Source organism: Scleropages formosus, chromosome 2 (assembly GCF_900964775.1).
Source record: "Scleropages formosus chromosome 2, fSclFor1.1, whole genome shotgun sequence".
Lineage (NCBI taxonomy): Eukaryota > Metazoa > Chordata > Actinopteri > Osteoglossiformes > Osteoglossidae > Scleropages > Scleropages formosus.
In genome coordinates, this window is record NC_041807.1 from 32250026 (window position 1) to 32256514 (window position 6489).

The following is a 6489-nucleotide window of genomic DNA, read 5'->3' on the forward strand; positions in this document are numbered from 1 at the left end:
TAAGTCTACCCTAGCACCCTGTGCTTCTGGGACAGGTTCTGGACCTCCATGACCCTGGGTTAGTACAAGATGATGACTGAGTGACTGAGCAATAGAGCAATGTTTTATTGTTATATTCTGTATATCTTTCTTCTTTTGAGAAAGTGCTTTTTAATAAGGTTTATTATTACTATTGTTGTTAGAATTATTCTTCTTATTATTATTGCTATTATTGCTGTTGTTATTGTTCTTGAGGCTAAATACAACAAAGCTACTGCATAAACAGATTTTTTTTTCATTTCAAGAAATTAAATCGGTTGGGGGCGCATGGGATTTGGGGGAGCCATACACATTCCACAGTCCATAAAGGTGGATAAAAACTGGGGGAGGGTCTCCCAGTTAGTGCCCTTCATTTGCATTCTGTAGCTCAGTGCCTTTCAAGTGAGAATGGGATTGTTCCCTAAAGAAGTAAGAGAAAGACCGAGAGAGAAACGTTTGATTTGACCAGTGAGCCGCGGTGGGGCCGTTTAGGTATGGCATGGGACTGCTGTTTGTTTGCAAACTACAGCATGGGGGCCTTGACTTCAGAGGAGCACGGAGAGAGGCGACTCGCTCCTCCACATGAGAAGGTGTCCATCGTGATCCTCCGGTCCATTGCACCTTCTTTCGCAAGTGCCAGATTCTGGGAAGTGGAGGAGACACACAGAAATCCATATGTCTGCATCGAACCAGTACAGAGCCTGCAGCTGTACCTCTGTAGAGTGGAACACACCTTGGTAGTCTTACTGATGCAAATCAAGAAAAGTACCGCGCTTACAACTGCTCCAAGGGTTTGAATCTGCAACTAGCTGCTGAAAAGAGACCCTATGCAACCAGTTTTTTTTCGTTTTTTTTTTTAAAAACGTGTTTAGAAAAAGTGTGTGTAATATTCTGACATCATTTCGTCATCAAGTATGTCTCAAGTAAGCTTTCCGCAGCGTTTCATGGTTAACTTGAACACAATTTCGAAAGAGAACATAGAACGTAATCACAAGAGGGACAATAAGTGTAACTTGTAGTTGGGTTTTTCATCTTCCAGGATATTGTAACACATATACGAACACGAAGATCCTGGTCCTTTTACAGTGCACAGCACTGAAAATAATATAAAAATAACCCAAACACTTCACTTAGTATTATACACTGCAATTCTGGAGAAATTTCCAACTTGTTCAAAAAGTTCTGTTAGACTCATTAAGAGACATTCTGTGTGTCTCTTTATTTCTCATCTGTTTCTCGATGTTGGGCTTTTGAAAGTCGACCACTACAGCGTCTTCTTTACAGTAAAGATGGAGAGGCTTCCGCTTTTTGAATGCACCGTCAGGGTCCGGGTCAAACCAGGCTGGATCAGTGTGAAAAAACAAAGCAGAGAGCCGATGGCCCGGTGCAGACCCTACTCTTTGACGGTCCCCTTTTGAGGAGCGTGGCCCCGGCCTGTACGTGCGTGATACTGCGAAGCTCGCTCTTGTGCTGCCCGTCGCTCGTGGAGCAGCTCTTGGAGGAAATGTGAAGACGAGGAGCTTCGAGATATTGGTAAATGAGCAACATCGGCGTTTGATGACAAAACGGAGCCATTCCTTGCGCCGAAACCATTTCGGTCCACCCGGGCACAGTCCCTCCACTCCTTTGTACCATTTGGAACAGTCCTGTCTGCTATGCGGACAGGGATCGGCGCGCGATCCAGTGCCGGCTCTGTCTGGCCCGAGGGGTCAGCGTATGCTGGAGGTCAGCGAGGCAGAGGTGCCAGTCTTATCTACTGAAATGGAGCCATAATGCGGTAGCATCTCTGGGAGGTGGAGGGTTGGGAGGTGGAGGGGCGCACGAGTGAGGAGTGATGGGTACCAGGTACATGGGCTGGGCGCAGGCGGCTCTGTTTTCCCAAGCTGCCGCCTCGGGAAAGAGCTGCGCTCAGTGTGCAGCTATGCGGCTAACGGCACGCCGGCTATTTTTACAACAGCAATCGAAGGGACTCTTGACCAGCGGACGGGACCGACTCGGTCAATCTCGCCCCTGTCATTCCATCACGACGTCTCCTCTCTCGCTCAGAACGCACTCCCTAGTTTCAGGTTGTGACTCATCACCCTTAGTCATCCCGCTAGGCCTTTAACGCAATCTGTCTTTTTCCGCCTCCCTCCCCCTCGGAAGCCGAGCCTTCAGACGTAATGTGACTGTCAGGCCGTGATTTGAATTTGCTGCGGAACTGAAAGAGTCCGCTTTTGAGCGGAACTCAACAGCCAGCAAGCGACCTGCTAAGATCGCACCTTTCAGACACATTCCTGGGACAAAGTAAATGCCCCGCGTGTCACTCTGGAGTCACAGGACCGGCGATTACAACACGGGTCACGGGGTTGGTGGTTATATTGATTACTGAGCGCATAAACAAATATGTGCGGCCTCTGCGTTTCCGCAAATGAAGTGATTAGGAACGGCTGACGAATACAGGCGAACGCGAGTTTGCAGTTTGCCGGAGAGCAGCAGGCCGCGGTGGCCAGCGACGCCTTTAATTTGGCACGCAGATGCAATGCAAATGTGCGGCGCCCTTAAACGGTTTCGGGGCTGCATCCGGCGAATGTGTGAAAGAGGAACGCGCACGGCGTTGGAATGCGTCAGGATTTGGCAAGAAGTAAAGTCCGCAGTTCAAAGATACCTGATGTTTGACATGGAAAACGACTGTTCTTTGTTGTGCCACCAAGGAAAGGCGACGGGAACCGGCAGCGATAAAGTCCGATAACTCGGAAAGGGGGACGAAGGATTTTTTTTCAGTCGTTTCAGTGTCTCCGAAAACAGAACATCGCTTCATGCACGATCCTGGGATTTCTGTGGGTTTGACTGGGGGCCGTTGGCCGACTCTACGCACTCGGCTCTACGCTCCGCACGTGTCCCGATAGCGAGCCGTGCGTGAGCGGTTTCTGCCATCTCCCTGGCGGTGGCAGTCCGTCTGCGGGAGCTCCACCCCCACCCTCTGAGCCCCCCTCCCGGCACTTGCCACAAAATAAATTCCAGTTTGTATCACATTATTAATTTGGGATGATTTGTAGCGTCGGTACCAGCTGATTCCACATGCCGCAATGATGTCATACTCACAAGCCGAAACGCTGGCACTAAATAACCGTTGTCAGCTCAAGAAAGGGGCTGTTCCTTCTTTCTCTGTGTGTGTGGAAATGCACTTTGGATAACCTTGGAGGATGCATTTTTTTCTGCTCTCTGCAGATAAATTGGCCCTATTTATTTTTCGGAGCAGGAGAGAGCCAATAGACGGAATAGAATAGAGTGCGGCGGAGAGAGCCGGCAGAGAAGGAGAAGCTTGTGGTTGAAATCCAGCAGAGCTTGGCGGAGGGTTGCTCTGCCCCAGGAAGAAACCATTCTCCAGATTTATAGGTGCAGCTCCAGACTCTCCACTTTAAAACGTTTTAATCATGATTTGTTTGATTGCACGGAGGAGGAAAGTGAGTGCTGGTACTATTTCATTTTCCATTCTCATACGGGTCAAGCTCAGCTCGCAGCCCGAGTTCACAGAGTCATCTCTTGACCTGGCGATTCCTACGGCACCGTGAGGGGTACTACAGAAATGACACGCGCAGCCTCATTAAGGCGGAGAAAAGAAACAGTCCATCTTTCTTGTCACTTTCCCTCCCTTAGGCATGATTTCAAAGCAGAGAAGCAAAGGTGAGCGCGTTTCTCTGCTCGCCTTCTCAGATGCTTATAGCTAATCATTGGTATTTATTGCACTGCTTGATGGGGGGAAAAATGAAAGAAAACCCTGGACTGTAGATAGAAGAGGTAACTGGATAAGGCAGTGATGAGTGATGAGTGAGCGATCCATGAACAGTGATTTGTGGTAACAGAAGAGACCACAATGAAGGGAAAAACGTGAATGGGTACGTAGGGTAAGTGTCGAGTCGACTCTTGGAGACCCCTCACGTGGTTTTTCTGCGGGCGAGGGTACGGAAGTGATTTAACGTTGCCATTCAAACACGTGTCCAAAACTACCGCTCATTAGATATGATGCACAGGTGTTACCCGCTGCGCCATCATGCTGTTCAAAACATGGTACCAGGACGTTGTAGAGCAAGAGACGCGAGAGTTGTAGGGCTCGTGATGAGGAAATGGAAAAGGGCATAAAGAGGAGAAGGAAGGACAGTTTGATGTCCAACGCTAGAGCAAGAGGTTCCTTACACCGATGTAGCGGCGGAGGGGGTGGAGTCGGGGGGAAAGTCAGCCGTGTCACTCCAGAGATGCAGTCTTATTTTCCCAGGTTGTGTAAGACAAAGGGTTAAGCAAATGTTTTGGGAAGATAAGAGTGCTCTTAGTGACAGGGTGCAGACTCCAGCAGCCAGAGGGACCTGAACCAAGTCCTCCCCTTCCCCGCATGTTCTTTGAGCTCACTCTTCTTTGACTTCGTGTGTGTGCGTGCATTTGTGTGTGTGCGTGCTCACTTGTGTGCGTATGCGCTTGAGCGCGTGTGTGTCTACGTACGTGTGCGTGCGTGTGTGTGTGTGTGTGTGTGTCTGTGTGTGTGTGTGTGTTTTCAGGTTTGTAGAAGGGGGTGGGAGGGTCAGCTCATGCGTGGGTTTGTTTAACACTGCTGTTCCAGCTCCTATCGCAAGGAACAAGACTGGCTGTCTGGCCAGAAAGGCACACAGAGCTGTATTTGCTCGAATGCCCTTTGCAAGTTTTTCCATTCGTAGAGTAGCTCCATCTTTCAGCCACTGATAAGACGGAGGAGTGGTCGCCCGCGTGCGCGTTTGAACATATGTCTGTGCGTGAGCCTGGGTAAAAGAGCCTGGATATGCATACGTGTGATGTCACTGTGTACATAAAAGAATTTAAAAAGGTTTTTATTATTATTTCATATATGCATTGAAATTATTATTGACCCATGTTTAACGATTAATCCTAGAATCTTGAGGACAGCAGATAGTGAAGAAGCAGAACTTTTGACCAATGGATTCCTGGATCATGTCATGGAATTGGACCAACTCTTGCACCCATGGGAACAGTCCTTTGAGCAAATTTCTTCAGTTAAAAATTCAGCTATGCAAACAATTAAATTTGTTAACAGTGCAGTTCTTTTGAATGAATGTACTTCCACAGCAATTCATGTGATTTTTAATTAAAATTTTAATTAAGGACATGTAATGCCAGAAGCCATATACTATATGGTACATAATAGTTGATGGCACATCAGGTCATTCTTAATTAACAATTCCAAGTAGAGAATTGTGTGTAACTGCAATAGGCTCAAGAAACATTTTCATGAACACTCAGTGTCACATCTAACAAACATTCATATCTCTATGATTAAATGTTATGAATGTATGTCATAAAAGGTCTTAGTCTACTTTCAATTCTTTTTTTTGCTGTATTAACCAGCAGTCATCAGCTCTAAATGAAAAACTTGTTTCTAGCCCTAGTGCAAAGACCACAAAGCCATAATACAAGTGATTTCATTCTTAAAATTTTTAATCCATCCATCCATCCATCCATCCATCCATCCATCCATCCATCCATCCATCCATAATGCAGGGCAATGGATGTCCAGAGCCTCTCCTGGAAAAAGAGGGCATGAGGCAAGGTACACCCTGGACAACACACCAGTCCATTGCAGGCCAATCACACTCACTCACTCACTCACTCACTCACTCTCTCACTCTCTCATGCACAGATAAACACACTATGAGTCATTTAGAGTCAACGAATTCACATAAAATCCATGTCTCTTGACTACGAGAGGAAACCAGAGCGAACCCAGGCAAACACGGACAGAAGATTCAGACTGGCATAAACTGAGCTCGTTTTGAAATGTTGTAACATTAAATTTATAGAATTATTTCACTTGTTCCTATCAAGAAATTGCATTCGCAAAGGAAAGAATACTTTGTTGTTATCGAGCTCAGTGGAGAAGGTACCCGTAGGGTGGGTATGGAAAGGCGCCTTCCAAGGCGGACTGCTGCATCATCTGACTCACGGAGCAGACAGCTGCCGGGGTGTCTGTAACAATAACCGGTCAGCGTAGGTATTCACATTACTGGGCTTTAACTCCTGGTTTTATGCTTTTTCTTTGTCCCGTTGAGTATTTTACACAAACACAGGGGAAATAAATGGGAGGCAACCTAACAAGGAATTAATTGCGGCCGTTGTAACGGAGGTGTTGCTATCAGCTCTTGTCTTTGTGTTGTATACAAGCCGGGGGCTTTTGGAGTATACAGTTGGACATTCCTTTTTCTTAGCGAATTAGTCCCTGGGGTAAACATAACGGTGAACGGTGCAGCAGAAATGTGTGGCAGTCAAACAGTTTATAAACCGCCCATTCATTACCCAAAACACCAGCTCTGGGATCTGGGCTCTTTGTGAGCGGTCGGTGAAAGTCCTGCGTTAATACACAAATAAATGAATAAATGATGTTTTAGGGATTATAAATTACCTGGAGCACGAATTGAAGAATAGCGGGATTCGATACTATTTTATGCA